We start from the raw sequence: 26418 nt of genomic DNA on the forward strand, positions 1-26418 counted from the left end.
ACAGACACACCACGCACATTCCTGGATCAGAAGACAGTGCTCTTGGAATGGCATTGCTCCCCAGAGCAATGCATACATGCAACGTGGTTTCGATCACAATCCCAGCGGGTTCCACTGCAGAAACTGACTAGCTGCTGCTACAATTCATATGGGAATTCGAGGGTATCAGTAACCAAAATGTGCTTGAAAAAGAACAAAGTGAGAGGACTTGTAATTCTCAATTTCAAACCTTACAACTGTATCTCTAGGTGAGGTTAGAGGCCATTTTTAAGATATTATTGTGTTTATCCTTATTTTCTAAATTCTCTACAATGAAAATAACTGTTACAATAAGAAAAATAAAAAATAAGGTATCTTTTAAAACATGCACACCGATTCATTCATTGGGAAATTAATATTTTAACTATAAAGAGGTAAACAAATATCTAGTGAAAAAGAACTACTTAAAACAAGAGTGCATTTATATTTTTCATAAATTGAAAACTGAAAAGTACAAACGCATCAAGTTTCTAGGGAGACCGATGCAACATATTAATAGTTATTTTCAAAAATTCTAATTGAACAATGAAAACTCAAGAAAGTGAAAATCGTGATTGACAGCCAACTGCAAACACATGGAGAGCAAAGGCCTAGAAATCACAGTTCCTTTAACTCTGCTACTAACTCAATAGGAGAGGAAATTCCTAACTGAGGGAAGAGTGAAATCCCATGCATAAGACAGGATACACAGTACAAACTGCACTCGAATCGGGGGTGATTTTCTTAGAAGAATTCTAAGGCTACAACATTGCTGAAAAACTATAAAAACACTGACAGACAGATTAAAACACACAGTCATATATATTATATAGAAACATATGAAGTCTGCTCCCATGTTGCATAGAAATACATACATATTAGTTCATTTATGGGCACTGATTACTTTATCCCAGGTAGAATATTTCAACTAAAACAAATAATCAATAATACACTACTCTTGTCAAATCTAGTTGATAAGTTACTCTGCTATGTAAACATAATGTGTCTAAGATAGATCTAAAATTAGTGAAAAAGATCTTTGTATGCTTTCTTGAACTCTTCTCAAAATTCCAAGCTTAATTTTAAAATAGATCTGAACAGTATTTCTATATGATCTTTTCCCTCGTGAAATGAAGAACACAGCCTGTTGTCAAAATTATGTCCTTACAATGATTCATGAGCACCGTATCCTAACAAAACTGCTGGACAACAAGGCACTATCCAGACACTGTGACAAAACAAATGAAACACAAGGATGACAGTGACCCTATTCTGGAGGGCTTATAATCTATTCAAACACAGGGGGTTTTATTTGATTGGTTTGATTTGTTAGAAAAATAAAATCACTCAAGTACTTTCTTCTTTGAGCATTCTGTAAGTAATGACTGTTTTTAGTGTCATGAGCAGGAAAGAGTTAAGCATGACTTGATTAGTTCAACTAGCAACAATTATCACTGGAAAGTGAGTAATAAAGAAGTAAACTGATAGCAATGCTTCTGCCTACATGAGACCTAAAATAAACCTACACTGATCTCTGCAAGTAAAATGAGGAGTTGAGGTCCCCAATGAGAAAACAAACTAACAAGAAATCAAAAAAGAAAGACTTTTTCCATAACGGTTCCAGGAAGGAGTGGAGCATGGTGGTGAAGAGCACAGATTCTTGGGACAAACATGAGGTTCTGAACTCCCACAGCACTGGGTAGCTGTGACATTGATATGTCAGTGAAATTTTCTGCATCTCAGTCTCCTATCCATAGACTGGGGACAACAACAGCACCCGTCTCCTAGAACGGTCCTAAGAATTAAGTTATTTTATATATAAAGGTTTAAATAAAATACCTCAGATTATAAATATTACCCCAAAACACAAGGAAGAAAGAAAACAGTGATAAATTGGAATTCATCAAAATGTAAAACTTTTCATCAAAGGACACCATCCAGAAAGTGAAAAAGCAAAAGGAGAAATTTTTTTCAAATCATTTATATGATTAGGAATTTTTATCTTCAAATTAAAAAAAAAAAACTCCTATAAATCAACAATAAAAAGGGAACTCAATTAAAAAGTGAATAAAGGATCTGAAAATGTATTTTTCAAAGAAAATATACAAATGGCCAATAAGCACAATCAAACGATGTTCAATATCATTAGCTGTAATGGAAATCAAGTCAAAACCACTAGGAGAAACGGCTTCACACTCACTACAATAGGTTATAATAAAAAAAAGAGTAACAAGCTCTAATGAGGACACAGAGGAAGCGGAGCTCGCAGCCCTTGCTGGTGAGGATGTAACACTGTGTGGCCACTTTGGAAAACAGCCTGACAGGTCCTCAGAGATTTGAACATTTGGTTTATGAATGACCCAGCCTTTCTGCTCTCTGGGCACACACGTAAGAGAACTGAAAACAAATGTCCACATAAAAACTCCTACAGGAATATTCACGGCGACATTACTCATCACAGCCAAAAAGCAGAAACAACACAAATGACTATCACCTAATGAATGGGTAAACAGTGGGGCCTAGCCATGCAGTGGAATATTATTCAACAATAGCAAAGCATAGAGTACTGACCCAGGCAACAACGTGGACAAACGTTTAAAACGTTACTCAGTGTGAAAGAAGTCAGTCACAATAGACGGTTCCATTTACATGAAATGACTCGTTTTACATGAAATGTCCAACACAGGCAAATCCACAGAGAGAGAACAGTGGCTGCCTGGGGCTGGGGGAGGATGGGGAAGATGGGAATGACTGCTTGTGCATACGGGGCTTCCTGCTGTGGGATGAAAATGTTCTAAGATTGACTGCAATGCACAATTATGGGCATAGAGTAAACACCGCTGTACATTATAATGGGTGAATTGTATTAAAACTGGTAAGGAGAAAAGTACCTCGGGCCAGTACTTTCAAATAGTAGATGCAAATTGCTGACTTTTATTACAGGAAGAAGAAACTGCCCTCAGCATGAAAGCAGGAGATCAGCAAATGTGAGTTATCCGAAATTGGACAAGAGCATTTCACTTGAAACACTTGCTGAGTGTACACGAAATATTCAGAAATAGGAAAATAAGTTTGACATCACGAAGAAGCATTCTGCTTCAAGTGAAGATCAAGGATTCGGCAAGCCCAGCTGCTAAAAATGACCAGAGAAGAAACCTGGTTCTTAAAATAAGCACCAGAGCCAAAAAGGAAATGGTGGTGAGGAAAGCAGGCGGCCGAAAATCTGGAACAGTTTGCTACAAATAATTTCTCCACTGAAAATTCAAAAATAAAATGAAAGTGACGCAATGCTTTGCTTGCCTCACATGAATGGGCTTCCTCTGGTGCTCGACAGTTCTGTAACACCGAATGAGAGACTCAGGAGAATCAGCATGGTTCCTGGCAGTCCCCAAGTGACTGCCCACCAGCACACTGACCACCATCACATCTGCCAGGGTTGTATTGCAGAGAAGAGACCAACTTCTAAAAGGCACAGGAAATGTTGACCAGGGAAGAAAAGGCTGCAGTCAGTCCTGGGACAGAGGCCCTGTGAGCAGAGGCCAGAAGGCTGCAGGTGAACTGGAGTTGCCCTGGGGTAGGAAGGGACCATGAAGGAGCAGATCTCAATTCTCTACTCTCTCTCCCTCGGGTAGGAGAGATAAACCTGCATCCTTCTCACCTGGAACTGTGAGTTCTGGCTGGCAGAAGTCTTACCTACAGTAAATGATTACTCAAGACTCTGTGGAAAAAGCCCAGAAATTGATAGGGAGTAGGGAGCCAACTCCACGAGCCTATCAAATGCTCCCATATTTATTGTGTATAATCAAAGGAGAAAGTCATTAACAGTTGTGTGATAGTAAGCAGGAACTTGGGGAAAGAAGGGATGAGAAAGAGATTGTAGAATCCACCATGAGTACAAACTTTTAGTGTATCTTTAGGGAAGTCATGGGTTGAGGGGAATAAGATACATTCGTTAGATATGTGAATTACAAAGCAGACCACCAGACCAGCTAAGTCCTTGTTTTGGGGATAATAGACTATCAAACTGCACACAAGCCCAGCGTTTATAGCTGAGGGCCTGGGTCATTGCTTTGCAATGAGCAGAGTGCTATCTAAAACCTAAACTATGCAAGCAAAGCATTGTCTCTGCTTTTTAAGGCAAGAAGACAGGAGTGAGGATGCACAGGCACTTGCTTGCAAAACAGTTACTAAGCTTTTTTTTTTTCTCCTTAAAGTTGACAGGCGGCTGGGGTCTGTTAAAATTTTTTAATCCAATCATGGGCTCCCACATGGAACCATTATGGAGGACACCCTTGGGTGACAAATCCTGGTTCTGGGCCTTTTCCTGCCAGCCTCAGCCACTCTAGCAGGGTCTAGGCAGATCCCTGAATAACGATCCTACAGAACCACCCACACTCTTAAATCCTGGTGCTTGAAACTTAATTTTAGCTCTACACAACTTAACGTAGAAAAGTTTCAGAAATAAAAGATGTTATATTCATTTTATATCTCATCATAGGACTGATTTTTCTGATTGCTCTAAGCTGCTTCTTCTTGGTAAAGCAACTAATTCTGCAGGTGAATTCAGTACTTTCTTTGGGCATAACTAGCCAGTTTGGCCTCGCTGAATTCTATTGGTCAAATACCGATACACTTAATTGATTTCATTGTTCATCAGTTTCAGCTGGGAGTAGAGGGAGAGTCACTTTTTTCCTCAGCCCACCCTCAACTCTTTATCATCAGCAACTCAGGCCTCCGGAAATCAAAAAAAAAAAAAAAAAAGCATTTGTTTCCCTTCAACAAACCCAAAAGGATACATCAGCCTGGAGAAAGAATTCAACACAAATGTTTAAACAAAAATCTATAAACCTGAAGCAACTCCATCTCCGAATTATGATACTCAATGACATGAGAGTAAAGCATGGTTGAGCCTGAACACCTGATTTCTATTCTTCAAAGGAAGGAAGGTTTTCCTATTTTTTGTTATCACTCTGTCATTGTTTCTGATTAAGGCAAAAACTAGTGTATGAAATAAGCAGTGCAATAACAGATTTTTGTTGTATCAATTACAGAAGGCATTCAGAGGGGTTAGGAAAACCCACCTGTGTAAAAAATTCAAAATTTCTTCCCCTGTTAAGAACACGTATACAAAATGCAACAGAGAATTCAAACTCTTGTGGAGAGGAGCAAAAGCCACAGAAACAAAGCAAAGTCATTATTAAGAGTCAATACAAAATTCACTGGACAATCATGTTCAATGCATTCAAGGAAATTTAAAGGCACACTGCAAACCATTCACTTAATGATCTGCAGGCTAGAGGAAGAATTTCTCTCTTTAACAGACAACAGTAATCAATAGGGTGCCCCACCAAACAAGGACCAAAGAATAATCAGGTTTTTAACAGTTCTGATAAATCAGCATGTTCTAAAGATCAAAATCCAGAAATTTTAAGCATTCATTCACACCACAATGAAACAAGCACTTAAAAAAACCAAAAAAACCCAAAGAAACTAAGCACATAGATCATGTACCTGGATCAATGAGAACTTCATGTACCGCTGGAAGAAAGAACAAGCTATAGCCTTTTCCTTGAAAAATAAAACTACTTTTAAAGATAAATGCTAAAACACATTTCATCATTCATGTTGCCTTGAAAAATCTGAGGCACTTGTATCTGATTAGAAAAGCAATTCTGAGTAATAGCATGTTACGATTCAGTGCCAGTTTGCTTTAGAATAAAAGAGAAAAGAAAAGCTACTGTTTCTCATACCCTGCACAAAGAGTGAAGTGCCTCCCTGCCTCTTTCTCCTCCCGTTTTCTGAGCTCATGCTCCCCAACCCTTCTGAAACAAGTACGAGAACCTCTAATTCCCACCAATATGCCAAATGACAAAAGAATATCAGTTTATTTGTGTAAATATATGCCTACAGCTTAAACTAGAAGAGAAATATATCAGAAGTCTATATGGAACTTCTTTCTACATTCCTGAAATCACACACACAATCGTTCACAGAGACACAGACATATTCCCCCTGGATTACTGGGCACTTCACAAGTTTAGGACTTCCAACTTCTAGAAGATAAATTTGTAGTTAGCTTAAAATACAAAACTGTCAGCTTTTGAAAGCCTTGATCATCTGCTAAACCATCCAATTATCAAAGAGACCCAATTAGCCTTCTCTGTAGAATGTAATTTCCCATGATGGCAAAACAGACCCTAAGAAGTACTGGATCCAAGTCTCGTGTTTATCACTAGCTATGATCGTTTTTAAGCACATTAACAGATTCAGAAAGGTTTTTCCTAACAACACTTATTCTTATTGATATAGTATACGTGTTCAAATGCCTATACAGAGACTAGGTCCCATGATGGTGTTTAAGAGCTCTTTGTGCATTGCAATATTTATTTTTAAGTGCAGACAAGGAGGGTGGGTGTTACTCAGTTGTAGACCACCTGCTTAGCATGCAAAATATCCTGGCTTCAGTCCCCAGTACCTCCAAAAAAATAAATAAAAATAAGTGCATATTTAAAAATGAGAAAAGTTATAAAAAAATGCAGACTGAAAACCACTGCAATCTAGGAGCCACAATTGGAATAAAAAAACAAGTGTTTCTATCAAATATTGATTATATGCCAATCACAGAGACAACCACAAATCACACCTGATAACCATCACGTGTGATTCTCAGCAACCCTACTAAGTAGACACGGATGAGAAACCCGGCACTGCGGATGAGGAGACGAAGCTCGGAGGAGCCGGGGACGCTGACCGTCCTGCTCCCCGTGACAACACGTCAGCCCAGGGCAAGAGCTGACAGAGCTGCACTGAGGGGACACCCAGCTGCATGGAACCTTGGGGAACTGGGGAGTCCCAGAAAACACTAAAAATTTTTCAGTGGAAAACCAGCTCAAATATATTACACTGTGCCACATTCTTTAAAAAGGGAACGTGACTGAGACCATCTAAAAGGATGCCTCCGTGTCCTTTCTGCCATCTTCAGTTACTTGCCCTCTCAGCACGACCAGTGATGATCTGGACCCCTTATGAAGTGCACTCAGATGGCAGAGCTTTTAAAGCTGTTTTATTAAGTTTGTAAGACTCTGTCTATGCCTCACACAGGCGGTCATCCATCACTTCTCCCCGGTGTGGATATACCACCTGAAATCATTCCTTTCTGCTTTTTAAAATCCCTTCATCTAATCCAGGCTTTTCAACAGCAAAGAAGCAGGTCAACCACAGACAGTGGACAGCTTTTCACTAAATTACTCGAACAGCCCATCGGACTAACTGGAAGCCCTTTACTTCTATTAAACCCACTTCCAGTTACTTCATCATTTTCTGATTGGTGGACTTGGCCTCTGACTGGCGTACTCAGAGAGCTCCCAGCGTCACATCCGGGGATGGGAGAGGACCCTGCAGTTGGGAGAAATCAGTGAGGAAGGCGAACATCCTCCAGTCAGGTCTGCACGGCTAGAAGTGCCACGACGTGCTAAGAAATTATACCGTCATTACCCCTGGGCTCCCATGGACTGGTTTCAAATTAACCAAACTCATGAGACACTGATGCAAGAAAACCAGAAATTTAACTTATTAATGTAACAGAAGATGTGAAACTATGAACCAGACTGCAATATCAGAGTTCAACCATGAGTACATATTCTCCTCCATGGCCCAATCATGGGCAGGCAGTCACATGGCAAGCGTGGACAGAAGCAGAGCAGTAAGGGTTTCTACATTAATTCAATGGACTGAATTTCTGTTATACCAACAGATCTACTGCCTGGAAAACAATTAACGCTAATCACGGTGCACTCTTCGTGGACAGTGGCTGAGACACGACTGTGAACACCTGTGTGACTTTCCTTTCTCTGTCCTTTCTGGGCTAACGGATGCACAGATGTACAGAAATCCAGGGATGCAGATACATCTAAACACCCAAAGCCCATTTTTGGAGCCTCAAAGCCAGACAGCCAGGGTTTAAATACCAGCTCTGCCACTTACTATTTCTGTGACCTTGGCCAACTTACCCTCTGTGTGCCTCAATTTCCACACTGTAAATCTCGGATAAAAATCAAACTTTTCTTACTCGCTTGTTGAGAAGATTGAAGGATACATTTCTGTAAAACGCTCAGAAAAGAATGTAGGACATTTTTGGTGCTCAACAAATGTCAACTTAATATTACAGTGGTTTACAAGTCTCCTTTCTAATCATCTCCTGTGTTTCCTGGCTAGACTATGTCCCAAAGGAAATCCTTATTTCTCCTTTTATAAACTCTTGGGGTGCACCCTTCTGTTCCATCCCACCACCTGTTTAAACTGAAGGAGGGGATGCCTCCTCCCAACTCCTCTGGGCCATGGAGAGTGCATCTCCCTTCACACCACTGACCCCTGGCCCACAGCTAGCCCTCCTCACACTAACAGAGTGAGGTGTGATTCCAGGGAGACAAGCAGGGCATGTGAAACCCTTGCTTTCCCTGCAGTGGTGCCCACCCTTGGGAAGCACCTGGTGTGCTCAGCTACATGGCAGGACAGCCCTTTGCATGATGGGGCAGATCCTCTCAAGGGAAGGCTCGCTGTGGCACAGAGATACCTGGGACAGGGTAAGTCTCTACTTCTGAGACACAGTATCACGACACTCATTTACCCACAGCCCTGAAGTTCATGGAGAACGTGGCTTCATCAGTAACAAAGAAGACATTTAAAGCCTGCGTACTCTTTTGTGTCATCTCTCAGTTGGCTGCTGGAGACAACATGTGTATAAGTATTGGATCCCCTTAGGCCCCAACATATATGAAGTAACAAAAAATTCTGTGGCTTAACATTGTTTCAGGGCGACTGTGTAACAGTTCTGACTCTGCTGATGCTAAATTATGGGTATAGGAACTATGGAACCTCCTCAAATATCTTTCATCATAAAACCAGCTTTTCTTATTTTCCTGTTTCTTAGTAGTTGCCAAAGACCATCAAATGATGGCTTCACACAAAACAGCAGCAAAAGTTTATGAGCCCTCTTGACATACCCACTGTGGTAAACACTTCACATAACTTCTAATTCTCACAATTCTAAAAAGCAGATATGAGCGTCCCCATCTCACAGACGAGGGAAAAACTCACAACGAACTGACTCAGGCTCACGTGGTTCAGTGGCAGCGCGTGCACGCAAACCCAATTCAAAAAACTACACCCCTTTGTATATGTACCAAACCATCTCACACCAATTAACACACATCTGCGGGGTCAATTCTCAGGGAACTCAACACACTTTTTAGCTTTAAGGTGCTCCAGAGGCCGCTTCTAGCTGTTTTATAAAATCCCGGCTCACTGGTTTCTAACACTGGAAGAAAAGTCCGATTTTGCCATTGTTTGCACAGCAAGTCTGAAATTTTCACAGCGAAATGACAGAATAAAACTAAGTTATAAGCAGAATAATTTTTCCAAGTAGACAGACACAATGGACATTGTGCTATTCTGAAGCATTAAGCAAAGAAATCAAAATAAAATCATGTTTTTTAAGCTTTCTTTTATAAACAGGAAAATTAAGACTCTAAGAGTGTGCAACAGCGCCACCTACGGCTAAAAATACCTTCCATGTTCCCGGGAAATATGCAACACAAAAATTGCCTGTAGGATCAGAAAGGAGAATCAGGTAACTTAAAGCTTGTGTACCACATACTGCACTTTGCTTTGGGGGAAGGGAGGGGTATTCAGTATTTAATCTGATATTGCTAATACTCCTGAATATAAACAAAAGACACAGGCTCATGGAAACTCATCTTAGAAGAGGAAAGAATCCAGTCCAGCCACTTCATTTTACAGGAGGGGAGACTGAAACCTTGGATATGTCCTGGCAATCCGCAGCAAAGCTCTCCTAGGCCTCATGTCTTGCACTGTAGCAAAAACCAACAGATCTGTACTAGGCCTATATTCATAAAAGTCACGTCTGTATTTTTCCAAAAGCAGGTAATCAAAGTATCTTGCAAAATACTTCTCAGAGGGCCAGGAAATCATACAAGTTTGTTGAAATACAAAAACATTTATTTTCATATTAAAACAGCCTGAGATTTATTCTCTCTATTAAAAATGTGACATGTCAAATCAAAATGTTGATATTTTAAAACCTGTTAAGAATCCAGAAAAAATATCAAAATTTTCTTTAATCACAAATGAGAGAAGCTTATTCCCTGAAAATGATCAATGCGGATTTTTCTAAACTTAATGGTTCTGGTCAGAATCCCACGAATTTAAATGTCTGAGTGGATGTTTACACGGCAACATGAATTCTGAGCTTTAACACTACACATTCTGTGTAAATAATCTTCAAGGTCTTCTGCTTAAGGCAATTTAAGTATTCCCTGTCTCACAAGAATGATGCAGATTTCATTAAAACTTCATACTGCACTAAGGAAAAAAAAAACTGAATCCTTGTTATTTTAAGCCATATTCATATATATCATATATATACATACTGAATATGCATCAGAAATAAGCTACACTTTTTAGTATTCAGAGTTGATACTTCTAAAGTATCACTCATTGTGACAGCACATTTTTATTAAGCACCTCTGCGGTGCTTTGTATACAAGGCGTCTAACTCTCACAGTCAGACAAGGTAAACGATATTACTCAAATTTCACAAAAAACGAAATGTATTTAAGCCATGAAAACAACTAACATATTCATCATCAGGAAAGAAAAGAGTAAGGATTTTACTTACAATACTCACTGACAATCTTTCCTTCCATACTAAGACTACATAAAACCAATTCAGTCTTTGTAAATTTTTCAGTCAATAAGCGCCCCTAGAGAAAAACAATAACATCATTAGCACCGGTTGGATTTTCAAAGCCCACTTCTCTTTTGCACAATAATTATTTTAAATGTTTTGTTTTTAGTGCTTACAAAGCACTAAAATAAAAATAAAATACCTTTTTAAATCATTACCTGAGAATAAAACATTTGTGAAAATGTACAATTTTAATTTATGCCACTCTGTCTCACATTATCACTGGTGTCTCTCCTTTGAAGACCTCATCAGGCTGAGATAGCTAAAATCGGTCATTTATGGACTCAGAGGAGTTCGGGAAACCACTCAATGGGAGGCTGATTAGAGGAGAAATTGAGATTGCATCTTGTGCAGCCTGGATTCCAGCACCGAGCTAGACACCACCAGCTGCGTGTGATTTGGGACAAGCTGGCCCATCTCTTAATCCCTCAGCTGCAAAAAAGGAGACACTGATACCTACCCTCAAACACCTGCTATGAAGTAAAACATGAGGAAAGCATTTTAGGCTTAAGTAAGTGTCCACTCAAAGCGAATTTGGTCATTATGATGATGAGGATGGCTGTTAATAAATTAAGCTAGACCAAAAAGTAGAAATCACCTTAATGGAGAAACATTTTAAGTCAATGAACATTTCCTTTTGGATGGATTGCAGAAAATTCTATTGATTTTTTTTAATAAACCAAGTTTTGTACATTAATTATAGATTTACAGGTTCATGGACAAGTCTCCAGAAAAAGAATTAGAGGCCTCTAACCTCTGAATATTAAGAAAGTAAAGTTTAAAAAAAAACAGGGGGGGATTATACCTCATTTGGGAGAGTGTGTGCTTAGCATGCATGAGGCCCTCAGTTCAGTCCCCAGTAACTTCATTTAAAAAAAATTTTTTTTAAGAAATGGAGAATTAAAGCAAAATGATGGAGGAATACAGAATTTTTTTAGAGACTCAACTCAGATTTAAGATGGGGAAAAAAACATCCATTTCTCAGAGGAATTCTTGAGAACTATGTAAACTGGGTCTGAGATGTCTAGTCTTTTAACATTATTCAAGAATTCATATTACCAAGTCTTAAAACTACCTGATAACCCACAGTGGTGATAGTGATGGTAACAGCTGCCAACACGGATCGAGTTCCGGCTAGGACTGCTCTGTTCTGACATCTCTGCCCCTGAGGCCTCACCAGGCTGAGAGCACTAAATTCGGTCATTCATGAGCATCACGTAAGTCCTACATTTGTGCTTCTCACTCCCCCCTCCCCAGCCCCTTTGAGGGAAGCATTGTTATCATGTTCTCCACCCGCAGATAAGGCCACTGAGGCACTGAGACTAAACCCGTTCCAGGTCACATCGGCATTAAAGGACTTCTGTACTTCTGCTGTTTTGCTTTTGACAAAGGAATCTGAGATATCAATTCAAGAGAGACTGTTAAATAATCAAGTCTGTCTGGTCTTCACCTAAAAGAGCAGATACTATAAATTCCTGACGTAGGATGAGGCTGCCGCCACAAACTGACTCAGCTTGAAATTAATATCCAAGATGAAGCAGCGGATACACGTAAATATTCACGATTGTCAACTCCGCTCACGGGTCTGGGCCCTTCACTGCCTGAACGGGGGTGAAGTCCCCACCCGTGTCTGGGAGGGAAGCGTGGCTCTTCCCAGTCTCATCCAGGCTTCACGGGCTATTTCCCCCCACAGACTGTCCTCAACGATTAAAAAGCTCTCAAGATTTTTACACCATGCAAAACTAAAAGACATTTCTGCAGATGGAGCACTTTCTCAGGCTTAAACCTTTTTTGCCTACACTTAGCAAGGGGGAAAAAGAAACATGACTCTACAAAGTCTCTGACCCTCACCACTCACAGGAGTAGAAAGGCCACAGCAGAAGATGACTCTTCACATTGCAGGATGAGGCCAAAATAAAGCGGCCCCAATAACAGGCACTCCCAGAGACAGCGCTCAGCAGTCTTCTGCACACTCACGGCTGTGCAGCCCTCACCACCATCTATCTCCAGAACACTCCATCATCCCAAAAGAAATCCCCTGTCCACTAGTAGTCACACCCCATCCCCCCTCCACCCAGCCCCTTGCAACCATCACCTGCTCTCTGCCTCTGCATGTGCCTATTCTGGGCATTTCAGATCACTGAAATCAGCAATATGTGGCCGTTTGTGTCTGGTTCCTTTCACTTAACGTGCTGTTATCAAGACTCGTAGATGTTGAAGTGGTATCAGCATGTCCCTCTTTTTTTTTTTTTTTTTGAAAACGTTAAAATTTATTAGAAGGTGGTAAGTACTATCAAAAAGAGTATAGTGGAATATAAGGGATTGGGTTTCAAAGGTAAAAGGTCGGGTTGAGCAGACAGGGTGGACTTCCCAGAGAAGGCCTTTTTCATCTTCCCTTTTATTTTTACTTTTTCTTTTTTTTTCACTCTTACGTCTGAATAATGTTCCACTACATGGAGATACTACATTCTGTTCATCCATTCAGCAGCTATGTATGGACGAGGTCCAGAAGAATGGGTGAAAAAGGTGACTAACAGGGATGGCATTTAAACAAAGGGCAAGATATACCTTAAAAAAAAAGCCAACCAATGGAGGCACAAGGAAATTCAGCGTGTTTCTGAGCAAAGTGCATGCTTGCTTCGGCAGGATTACCGTGCAGGGCTGGGGCGGATATTGGCAGGAATCACGGTGAGGGAGTCACCTAAGAAGACTCTCCACTGCAAGCAGCTCAGACATTTCTCATCCCTCATCCTGTATTTTTAGAGCCATGTTTCTTGGTTTCTCTTATTTCAAGTAATAGCACTTTAAGTATACAGCTGATCATCTGCTTCAGACCACCTTATATCCAAGCCACAGAAAATCATTCACTGACCGGAGCAGCTCCAAGACATAACGGTGATGGATCAGGGAGTACTTCAGCATCCCAGCCTGCAGGTATAAACCCAACATGTGCCCTGTTGATGTCAAGAAAGTAAAACGCATTGAAATATCTCACTGCTGGTGCATGACATCTGCCCCCAAATTGCCCCAAAATCATGCTGGCAAAGAACTACTCAACCCGCTCACTACAAAAAAAAAAAAAGCTAAGAAGGCAAATTTGGGCTCTTCCATTGAAAACCAGCAACCATCACTGCCAGTATCTGATGTGGAATGCTCCTGACTTCAAAAACCACTGCGCAGTTTCTTTTCAAACATGAAAGGTATATATGTATTCCACGTAGATGATATTACAGAAGGATTTTTCTTTTCAAAATTTCCAGTTGCAACATTAGAACAAGAAAGTTTTTGTTTCAGCTTTAAAAAAAATCAATTATCTTACACATTCTTAATGTTGATCCTATTTTTATTTTATAAAGGGAGCTATGCTGCATATTATAAACCAACTGTTTGGCTTCTGCAACAAGAACTTTATGACTTCACCATCTCAGAGCAAACTTTAACGATGCTTTGAGAGGTGGGGCCTGGGGAGCTCACTAACTGCTCTTTAAATACTGACAAGGATGTGCTATTAAGTAATGCAAAGGCTCTAACTCCACATTAACTCAGAAACCGAAGAAACTACACCAAATCCTTACTTTATCATTTTTAAATATTCCGATTCTTTTGAATATTAAATTTCTTAAAAGATATGATTTCTTTTTGAGAAAAACAACAGCTGTATTAAATTTCCTCTCACCAAGAAAGCAATCTTTATCAAGAATAAAACCCCTATGGAAATCCAAAAGATGGGACGTTTCTAGCTAAGTGAACATGCAGATCTGAACACAAACTTATGTCCTATCAGATCTCACTCGAATGAGCGCAACAAAGTACTGGGCTACCCTAGAACTTACCTCTTCTGTTCCAAATGTTGGCTGAGCTAAGATCACCAGGCAAGGCAGGGAAGGAGAGAAGAGGAAAGTCCACCTGGCGACCTCCATCTGTTTTCTTCCAGACACAAGGCGCCGGTAGGGCGGCCCCGCTAACAAGCCCTCCCCATAAGAAAATCCGGCATCCACACTGCCCCTGCCGTCCACAAGCAGCCCCGACGCCCCCCTCCCACTGGTCGCCTCCCAGCCTGTGAATGACCTTCTAATGACCCCCCACAGTTGGTGGCACCCTCCCCCTCTTCCCCGCTACACACACACACACACACTCAGAGCAAGGGCAGCCTTCCCAAAGCACAAATTTGATTATATCACCCCCACTTCAAACCCTTCAGAGGCTCCCTGGTAGAGTTCTAGCCCCACCCCCGACCCTGCTCGCCCAGCCTCACCTCAGTACCCAGGTCCCCAGTGACCTCAGGGGTCCCCTGACCTGCTCCTACTTCCCACTTGCCTCCAGGCTCATCTTGACTGTTTCTCAAGGAAGCCTTCCCTCCCTCCAACCTCCCTACTTTGTTCCTCTGTTCCTAGAACATTCTAGGCTAAGTCAACTTCTGACACTGCTAAGCTCCCAAGAAGCTAATAAATTTTTCTTATTAATGTGGGTCCATTCTCCCCTAGACACTCAGAAGTTCGCATGTTATGAATAAATGAATGACGGGATGGGTCTCAAAGGGAGAGACTTACCTGCTCTCGCCCATCCCAACCCTTCTTTCTGTGGAATATCAAAAGCAAAACCAAAAGTACCTTTCCTGTGAGTCACTTCCTGCTGACACCCTTCACTGCCTCCTGGGTCAGTTTTAGTAAAACCCAAGCTCCTCCAAAGCCCTCCTCCCAGGTCCTCTCCAGTGTCCTCCCCAGTAGGGGCACCATTCACCCTGGACCACAGAGGGCACTTTCCCCGGGTCCCCACCCCACAAGCCTCCATGTCTCTGCCCGGGCTTCACCTGCCACCTGAGCCGCCTTCTTGACTCCTTCTCCTGGGTGACTCTTACTCTGTCCTCAGAACTGAATGTAGAGCCCATTTCTTCCAGGAAGTCCTCTCTGATAATGTCCTTTAGTTCTTGGCTGGGCTTCCTCTAGAGCAGCACTGCATGGCGACCAAATGGTGTTTGTCCACCCGCTCCTTTGAGACCATGACATCTTGGAGGCCACATGGGAAATAGGAGTGAGATAACAAGAGGGTAGGGAAGAGCTAAAAGCAAAATCAGAGCCCAAGTTCCAAATTTAAGGATCCTTTCTCAGAAAAAAAGAATAAAATGTTTCATACGTGTGTCATTTGGCTATGATTTTTGTGGCTCATGGAAAACAAGAGCTTGGTGTTCTAGTCCAAAAACCAAGTTACATGCAAAGAAATGTATATATTCATATATAAAGCAAGCCAGAACTGCTCAACAACAGTTTGCAGTTTAATTCCAAAGGAACTTTGATAAAGGCAATCTCTCTCTCTCTCTCTCTCTCTTTTTTTTTTTGGAATCATATAGTTTCAGAAGTACTTGTATAACTAAGTGATGGCTACAGCCCATGATTCTGCACTGGAGTGTTTGGGGCTGAGGAAGCCCAGATTACATGCACTGTGTAAATGCAATCACACCAACACACTGACAGGCGCCCTAGTGGCTGAGCTGAATTATCAAAGCAGACAACCTTACAATGGAACACAGTTCTAAGTAGAAAGTAAGAAATGCAATGTTCTGTACTCAATTTCATACGTTATATGGGCCATTAACCGATAGTGCATCTTGTCTAATGAAACCCAAAAATAAATTGCCAACGTCGATTTTCTCCATCTGATCGTTTTATGTTAACATTGGTTATCAAACCCTCAATCCATACGGAAAACTCAGGCTTACGCTGCAGCAGAGTTACATCCCGCAGAAGACAGCGGATCAAGGAAGAACTGGAGAGTTTCCCTTCAGAAGGTGCTAAGTCTGGTTTTGCACCTGTATGTCATTTGCAACCACGTCATCGTCAAAGGAGTAAGACCTTACATCTGTGGGGCTTAAAGCACTGCGTTGCTTCCGAACAATCCAAGAACACTGAGCTTTGTGAAACAGTCCTGAGGCACTTAAATCGCACTTTTTCTGAAAGGCTCCAAAACTGACCCACTTCACCATTCCAGGTACAACAGGGAGGTACCGGAATTAGTAGATAAAACATGCCCTTTAAGTCCGACAAGGCCCAGCTTGAATCCTGCTACAGCATTTACTAGCCGCTAAATGGACTGATACCTTAACCCCTCTGAGAAGTCTTGCCAATCCGCAAAAGGGGGCTGCCACCGCCCACATGGGAGGGATGGATGTGAATGGAACACGCAATTAGGGCGGCCGACTGGTACCTGACACGAGGCCTGGCTAGTTTCCCTCCGCTGCCCTTCTGCCCCTTTAAACTTGCACTGTTGACTCTGGTAAGGATCAAGCCCCCGCAAGAGACTGCCCGATTCTTCTGTGTATCCCCGTATACATGACTTACCCTTAGGAGGCCAGAAAAACTGCCTCCTCAGTTACTGTCAATATTCTTTAGAGTCTGTGTTTTTTTTAACTCTATTTTGCAGGAAGACTATTCCAGAACTGTCCAAGCACCATTCCCCAGGTTGGCTCCCCTCACAGCACCCATCACTTTTCATCTCAGATCCTCTGTCTGATTGCCTTCTGTTCATGGGAAAGAGAGTCCGGTAGGGTGGGGACTCCCTAGGACTCCTTCCCACCATCACAGGTAAGTGTGACTACCTTCTCCCCACTCCCCACTCCCACTCCAGCTTCTGAGGAGTCTCCCCTCCCGGACCCTGCAGCCTCTGCATCTTCCCAAGATGCACACGTGGCCACGACCCTCCTTTTAGATTTCATCCTGACTGGCCCTGCCCACCACCCGGCCCTTTAAGGATAAATGGCATTGCTCTGAAAATCCCAAATGCCACTGACTGACACACCAAAGCTGCATTGTCTGGGCTTTCCTCCAACCGAGGCACAGCCCTGCCCTCCCTCAGCCTCAGTCTGCACCTCTTGAGAAGAGCTAACCCACATGTAAGGCTGTGAACTCCAGCTAAGAAGGACAAATCCAAACGTGTATCTCTAGTCCGGCACCTTCACCTGAGCCCCAGGCTCATAGACCAGAGTGCCTCTTTGAAGTCCTAACTTGGATGACAAATGGCATCTTAAAAATGCCTCATGTCCACCATTTACTCTGGAATTCGATTCCTGGCAGGTACCTCCCAGGCTCCACATTTAACTAACAGAAACATCACCCACCTAGGTGTTTGAGGTCACATTCAATATCCCCTGTTCCTTCCCACGAGCCCTGCCCTGGAATCAGTCCTGTTATTTCCATCGCTAAGCCCATCTCAAGTCTGGTTCTGCAGGGACCATGGCCGTCACCCCACAAGCTCACAGCATGGTGCAGTGAGTCACAGTCCTCCGAATGGTGCTCCCTAGAGGAGGAGGCATCTCCTGCCGCTGGTCACCTCAGAAGGCACTGGATTCTCACACAGGAGGCCCAGGAGAAGGGACTCAAGGTTCACCCATGGTCTGAGCTTTGAAGGACCCGAGGTCTGGGGGAGCTCCTAATTAGAAGACACACATGCAGAAGAGAATGGAGGAACCCAGGCAAGGCTGTTCTCACTCCGACCCCTGGGCTCTCAGGAGCCACGGGAAAGGCCTGTGTCCAGAGCACAGCCCAGCCATCACAGATCCCAGCCTGCAATTGCCAACCCGGACAGCCTAGACTCCTTCTATTTGCGACACTTCTGTTCTGTTCCCCACCCAGAATGTGTTGGACTCTTTCAAAAAGTCTGGCCTGTCTCAAGCGAGACCAAGTCAGTGAAAAACGCAGTGTCGACATTTGGACCAGAACATGAAAGGAGAAACAAAGCCTCATGGTCAGCATGATGGTGGTGACCAAACCCTTCCCCCGGGTGAGATGAACCATGGTAGGGGTGAGAATGCAAGGTTTGGTCTGCCAAAGCATCTTCCTTCACGGCTGACTAGGGTATTGGGGTCTCACTACCCAAAAGTAACGACACGGCCGTCAGTGGTGGACGTCAGCTGCAACAGACACGGAGGCAGCCATTTACTGCCAACGTGGGTTAAAAGTAAAGGCCAGTGCAGGGAGGCCTGCACGGCTGCTGAGGCAAACCACAGACCCGACTCTGAATGCCCACTGGATGAAGCAGAGTGGAACATACGGTCCCCTTTAGCGGTCCCTGTGTCCACCAGATCCAGGTGAGCCAGCCTCTTCGGAGAAGGCCATGTTGTCCTGATACTCAGAAAAACCAGCCTCGTACAGGGAACAAAAGAGTGGCATGAATTTTGGACCCGATACTGCCCCTTTATGAAGGCAAAGTAAAGTAAATGGCATAGGGGAAGATGAATGCAAAAAAAAAAAAGTGACTGCTTCCTCCAACAGCGTACCCTGCAGCTGCTCACCCCCGAGCCTGCCACTTCCTCACCAGTGACCGTCGGCCAGGAAGGGCTATCACGCACGTCACACAGCGACAGCCAGGAACCGCGTGCTGAGCACTTTTGTGTAAAAGCAGATATCGAGCAAGGTGCTGCAGACTTTGACTTTAGAAGTTTAAATACTCCATGAAAAGAATCCTTCAGCAGCCGCCTAAATCAATTCCCATCTCACTTCTTCAAAACAAACAAATTTAATAAGGGCGCATTGTTACCAAACATGAGGAGGACCAAACAGGTTCCTCAAAGCAAGGATTTTAACAGGTATCAAACACCAGTGGGTGACGTGCTAACAAAGCAAATATTCCAAAAAATTAGAAAATAACAAGATGACTAGGATAATACATGGATCAAGGCAGCTGTTAAGTTTTTGCTTTTTAAAGCGATGGAGACAGCACGGAGGGCGATCCAGCTATTTCCAATGCAGGGTGTGCACAGCCCACCTTTTCAGACGCAACAACATACTCAAAGGGCAGTACAAGAGAAAAAGGGAAAAAGAAAAAGGAAAAGAATAACAAGCGAAAATTAGAAACACACGAGAACAAAAATGACTTTGACAGCCTGTACAAGATCTTACGTGAGTGTGATGAGGACAGGAACATGGGGAAGGTGAGACCCACCCTCACCTCCTGCTCCAGGGAAGGCCGGGGCCTGTGTGGAGCGGCGCTGCCGGGGGACACCAACATGGTCAGAGCCCCAAACCAAAACCCCACCTACACGCGTCTAGATAGCTTTTGAGCTACAAAATGTGGTCGCATTTCAGGCTGAACAGTTTTACTTACTTCCACCAAGAATAGCAGGAGAGAATTAGTTTCTGCTTCTGCACCAAAGCATTGTTTTATAAATTAATGACTGTGTAATAGTAAAAGGAACAATGGAGTAAAAGTAACTGGAGAAGAACTTGCTTGACCCGAGCTCACTGGCCGAATTATCTCACTGACGTTCAGATGCTGGCTGGTTGCTTTTTGTACCAAAGCAGACAGACCCACCAGGAGGGAGGTTTAATGCGCTGCTGTATTTTGATGCTGAGAACCATGCCTGGTACACGAGATTCTGGGTAAACAATGGTGACAGTGTCAACCGCTATGGGCTAAGTACACATCCAGCTACTCTGCCAAATCCCAAGGACAGACTTGAAAAGGCAAAAACAAGCTGGCATTCTCTGGTGGGTCTACAGACTCAGAGCCAAGCAGTTGCTGAGCAAAAATGTCACCAGTGCCTCCTATGACAAAAGGAAGCACTGGCCACGGGGCTGGGGCATGGCTCCAGGCTTCCACTGCTCACGCAGCAGTCTGTCCAGGGGGAGAAGTTGGTCCCTGCTTACGTTGTACCGATGCACCTACCTGGACTAACGCCTGGGGGCTCAGCAGGAGGTGACAGGTGAGATGAACGGAGCCAGTCTGGGAGAAGCCCGGTGGTGGCAGCTGTGCCTTCAGCAGTGCCCAGGCTCCTAAACCTGCCACCTCATCTCCAAGGAGCAGAAGGGGAGTGCGGACATGTAGATCGCAGGGCCCTGTGAGGACAAGTACAGATCATTGCCACGACATGCCTTGCCCCTTCCTTAAGCCATAGAGGAATATCCGGGGAGGAACTGAAAATTCATGCAGAGTTTGCCAGGCACCACAAACAGGTGGGACTCGGGTCCCCTGTGCCTCTCACTCACAGGGCTGGTCTGGACTTTCTTTTTTTCAATTCTCTGGCACCTTCTCCTCCAACTGACCAACAACCAGAAAGTAGGATCTGATCTTGTGTAAGTTCGAGAATCACAGAGCACTGCCTCCACAGCGGACCCGGCTGCACGTGCTAGGTTCTCTGACCGTCACTTGTGAGACCGCCATGAGCGCTCTCCAGACTCAATGCTCGAGGCCGTAGGCCGGGGGTACACAACTTCCCTCACTCTCCCCAGCAAAGGGGGACCACCTCTCGGCAAAGGCATCTCAACCTCTTCTGCCCGAGGGACGGCGCAATGGACACACGGGGAAACAGAGCAGAAAGTGGGGGGTGGGGTAGGCAGCCCAGAAGAGCTCGTCTGCAATTTCGAGGCAAAGTGAGGCCTTTGACCTTATCACAGGGACAAAGTGAGGATGAACCTTTCCCTGCTCTGTCCCATACTCCGTGACACGCCTTTTCCTGTGTAAGGAGTTCATTCGGAAGTCCCTGGCGGTGTTTCTGATGACCAAACCTGGCTTGGTGGCTGTCGGGCATGAAGAGAGGGCCTGAGCCGTGCAGGTGCTGGGCCTGGGAGTCAGGAGACACCGGCTCCACCCTCAGCTCAACCAGAGCCTCGTTCTTCATCTCGGGATTCAGCATCTCTTATCTAAGCAAAGGGATGAGACTGTCCCAGGACAGGCTGCCCAACAGAAATGAAATGAGATCCATGTAAAGAAAGTTTCCCAGTTGCCACATTTAAAAAGTAAACAAAGAAACAAACAAAAAACAAATACTAGAAAGTGATTTTAAGAACAGATCTTACTTATTCTACTGTATGTAAAATACTATCAATTTGACATGTAATCAATATAGAAAGGAACAAGGTAGATTACATTCCTTTTATTAGATGTCTAGCATCTGATGTTCATTTGACCTACAGCACATGTCAGCTCAGACCAGCCTCCTCCCCAGCTCTCCTAGCATCAGAGGCTGTGGCTACTCTATTGGACAGCAACTCCAGGGGTCCCACCAGGGGTCCTGGCTGAAAAGCTGGAGTAAGTGTCCACAATATCCCTAAAAGGATCTGTCTGAAACAAAGGCGGATTCACTTTTAAATGTCTGTAAACCAGCGGGCTGCACCTCCATCCACTCTTGGCTACAAGACAGCCCTCTTCCTTGACGATCCCTTCCTGGATATAGGGAAGCAATCTGGCACACATCGAGGGTGGCCGGTCCTCCAGGTAGACTTACCTGCTGTCTGTGTCCAATCCCATGAAGTCCTCCTTCTCAAACAAGGTGCAGAGGAGGGGGATCTTATCCCCAGACTTGTTGGGGGCCCTATCCAGCCACTTGTACTTGAGCATGATGAAGATTGACACAGTGAAGTCCTCGATCCTCTTCTCCACCAGCCTGCAGTCCTCATAGACTGAAGGCCACGTTGGTGCGCTTCTGCTCGGCTACCTCCCCATGCAGCACAAAGAGCTGAGAGTCATTAACGATGTGCCATACAGCTCCTCTGCAAGTGGAGCTTCTCGAAGGCCTTGGCCGAGAGGCAGTCGGCAATGGTGACACGGCCCACTACCTTGCTGTGGGTCTGGAAGATTCCCCACCCATTCTCAGGTGCATAGTGGTGCATGTAGTGGATACAGAGTGCCCAATGCGAGCCGCAGGGGCTGATCTGGCTCACCAAGGAGATTCGCTTATAGATGCAAAAGATATTCTCCTCTGAGATGATCCCAAAGGCTTGGACCACCACGGGGAGAATCTGGTCGTTCTCAGCGCACTGCACGTAGTCAGGGATCCTCATGTTGCAGCCCCTGCCGAGAGGGGAGAGGAAATCGATATACTTACTCTGCTGTGGGCTGTGGGCCCCTCTGGGTTGCGGTGACCTGGTGTGTACCAGCCAGAAGGCAAGGGAAGCCCAAGCAAAGACGGGGGTACAGTTTGTCCTCAGTGCCTGCACATGGCTACTGTAGGTCGGATCACATTACCCAGCTTTTGGTCTAGGCTTCCTGCCCCTGCAGAGCAGGGTCATTTCTTGTTTTCTGTTCCAAGCACCTAGCCAAACCCTGATGCAAAGACAGTGCTTAAAACTGCTGAATAAAGAAATGAACAAAGGAACTGCTTTCCACACCCCTTTAAGCAGAATATAAAGAAAAGATCCACAGTGGGATCAAAACATCTGGATTTCAACTCCAATTTATTTGAACTCCTAAGCTGCAGAATAATGGATAAGAAAACTTGCCTTGGGGAGGACGGTACAGTTCAGTGGTAGAGCACGTGCTTATCAAGTATGAGGTCCTGTGTTTAATCCCCAGTAACTCATTGTAAAAAATGAAACAAATAAAAAAACCTAATTACCCTCATCAAAAAATATTATTTAATTCAAAATTCAAAAAACAGCTTGCAATTGACACAACATTGTAAACTTGACTATACTTCAATTAAAAAAAAAATCCTTGCCTTACAAGAAATTATCTGGATTACGGAAGTTTGCAAATGTTAAATGCCTAGGTTACAATCTGCATAAAAAGAGGGGAGTGTACAAATTTACTATCCCTCCTTTATCAGCTATATTACCTTTCGGGGGGTTATAACTTTTCAGAGCTAATTTTCTCAGATTAAAAAACAGAAAACATTACCTGATTTTCAGTACTGCTGAAGAATCTGATAACCGTATTAAAGCATCTGACACACAGAGGTTATTCAATAAATGTTTGTTGAATGAATGAATAAACAAGCAAAGTGAATGCTGCTCCCTGCCACAGACCATCATAATGGTACTGCCTGGAAATCCCAAGCCCACTTTCACCCGACTCTACACTAACCATGTGGGTGACATGGGCAGGCCTGTGTGCTTCTCTAAGCCCCAGTTTAATCATGAATAGAAATGAGGGCAATGACACAAACCTCAAAGCGTTAGTGAGTCAGTAATGAATTGTACCCGAATTTTGCAAGATTGAACCGTTAAGGAAAATTGGGCAAATTGTCCATAGGCCCTCTCCATATTATCTCTTACAACTACATGGGAATCTAAGTTACATCACAAAATTAAAAGTCTAATTTTTAAAGAGACTATTGAGGTTAAATGAGATCACTGTCTCAAATAAGGAACACACAGCACAAATAGGACAATTCCTAGACCATGAGATACACTCAGTTAAATTTCCCACTGAACCCACTGGTCCCTCCAACTTCAGAGCACGAGAATGGGTCCTCGTGGCCAGAGGCCACTGCACCTGAAGCTAACAAAGCTAATGGCCCCCACTTCCAAGAGCCCCTGTCACCACCCTAGGTTTAAGTTTGTATTTGTAATTTTTTTTCTTTTTATTAAATAGAAACCCCCAATTGCATAGCCTTCAGGTCAGCAAAACCTGACCACAGAGTTCATGATGGCAGTCCTTCTTGGTGAAACAATAAAATGAAAAGCCATTTCCACAAGAACTCTGTATAAATCTACTAGGGAACTTCATCCTGGACTGAGAGGAAGAGGACTGGGGAGGAGGGGGCAATCTGGGGTACAGAGGACCATGGGCACCTGTCCCACGATGGACTTTAGTTTCAACACTCACCCTCAGGAACTTCAAAATACACACAGACAGAGTGCTATGGACAAGATTTATTTTTTTAAAGAAATCACTGACTCCCTAGCAGCTCTTGTTTCTACCGAGACACAAATGTATTATGTGTATAATGTTTCACAAAAACCCTAAAATACTGTCACCCCAACTTCATACATGAAGAAACTGAGGGAGAGAGGTTTATCACATTGTGCAAGATTAGAGAAAGGCCACATCAGACACCGTATTTAAACCCAATCCCATGCTCCATTGCTCACACCAGAAAGTGTGACATACTGCTCCTTTCCTGCCCTTTCCCTGCAATAAATCTCTAAAGAGTCTTTTCTGTGCCACCTGGAATCACAATCACATCAGTTTTCCACAAAGAGCTATGTCACTCCTTGGAGGACATATGAAAATCTAAAGGGTTGGAATGGGAGGAGAGATTTGCATTTTCTGTTTCTCAAAGGAAACATGGCTTTAAAAGAAACTGAAAAGGACTTATCTAGTCTACGGTCTCATTGTGCAGAGAAGGAAACGGAGGCTCAGAAGAGATGAGGAAAGGGCCTTAATAACAAATATTGCCTGAGTGCAGCACCAAGCCAGCCCTGGGCACTTCTGGGGGAGGATCTGGGAGGCCCAGGAGAATGAGTGTTAGAAAAAGGAAAGAGAAGAAACATACAAAGCCCTGTCTCTACATCACCATACCATGGAGTTCCACCAAATTACCCAGTATGGGTGCAGCCAATATTAAGGTTGGCTAGAGAGGTTATAGAAACATGGAAGTCTCAACCATAGTGGAAATTCCAACATTTACTATGCTTTTTTCCCGGTTCAAGCATCAGCTCAGTGGGAGCTCCCTACCAGGGACTACACGAGGCCTGGAGTTCTCCGAAATACAGATCTCTATTACCACGTGTGCAAACCACATACAGGTCCACCAGAAGAAAAACTCCCACAGATAAGATGGAATTACTGAAACTGAAAGCAGCCAAGCAGCATATATTAACTAGGAAAAATGGTGCTGCTAGAAATGGACTCATGGGCATAGAAACAAACTGTGGTTAGCAGGCAGGAAAAGGGGGATTAACAGATACACGTTAATAAATATAAAATAAAGGACAAGGACCTGCTATATAGCACAGGGAACTATATTCAAGTTCTTGTAATGAGTTGCACTAAAAACAATCTAAAACGTATGTATATACATATGCATATGTTTATAACTGAATCTCTGCTGTACAGCTGAAACTAACATTGTAAGTTAACTACACTTCAATAAAAATAATTAGAAAAATAAAAGCAAGTCTTTAAAAAAATAAAAGAACACTGTAATCCCCGTAGCTGTAAGAGGTGGAGAATTCTGGCTGCAAGCAGCAAGCCCACTATATCACTCCAGCACTGACTGTCACCCTTTCTGACCATCAGAGGGTCACTTGGCTTCACTGAGGTTACTTTTCTGTGAAAGGCTATATTTGCAACTAACAATGTATAGAATCTCATCATTCACGAGCCCAAAAATTAGTGAGGACTTCCCATGGGCCAGGCTCTGGACAGATGAAAAGATAGGGTCTCAGATATATTCAAGGTTAGAAGAAGTTTATGCCATAAAGACATTAATTCTTCCTGTTTTGATAGACATATTCAATGCAATTCTGATTAGAATTCCTACCAGATATTTCATGGAATGTAGCAAGTTAATTTATGGTCAGGAACAGCCAAGAAACTTCTTTAGAACCACCACTGGTTAAGGGTGGATAGGTCATTGATTTCCACTGTTCTTTCTGAAGTGATGAAAACGTTCTGGAATAATAATGGTTGCACCACTGTGAATATGCTAAAAGCTGCTGAATTGTACCATTTAAATGGATGGACTTCATGGTGTGTGAACAATATCACAATAAAGCTGTTATATGAAAAATAATTTCTTGACAATTATTTTCCCCTCTATACAACTAGTCTGCCGCACAATTTAAGAAAAAGAAAAAACCAAAACAAACCAAACTGTGCCAGGAGCTCTTTAGGACTGCAATGTCCCTAGGTCTCCAAAGCCTCTGGTGGTGCTGTTCCTGTTAACACACACAAGCTGGGCTGGGCTAGTTAGGGACTGT

The 26418-nt window shown here is 43.3% G+C and overlaps 1 pseudogene; it reads right to left on the reverse strand.

Moving 5' to 3' along the window:
• Positions 1-21994: 21994 nt before the first annotated feature.
• On the reverse strand, positions 21995-22715 carry LOC141575978 (trafficking protein particle complex subunit 9 pseudogene; annotated as a pseudogene).
• Between the last annotated feature and the right edge of the window lie 3703 nt (positions 22716-26418).

The sequence above is a fragment of the Camelus bactrianus genome, chromosome 35, assembly GCF_048773025.1.
Source record: "Camelus bactrianus isolate YW-2024 breed Bactrian camel chromosome 35, ASM4877302v1, whole genome shotgun sequence".
In the NCBI taxonomy this organism is placed as follows: domain Eukaryota; kingdom Metazoa; phylum Chordata; class Mammalia; order Artiodactyla; family Camelidae; genus Camelus; species Camelus bactrianus.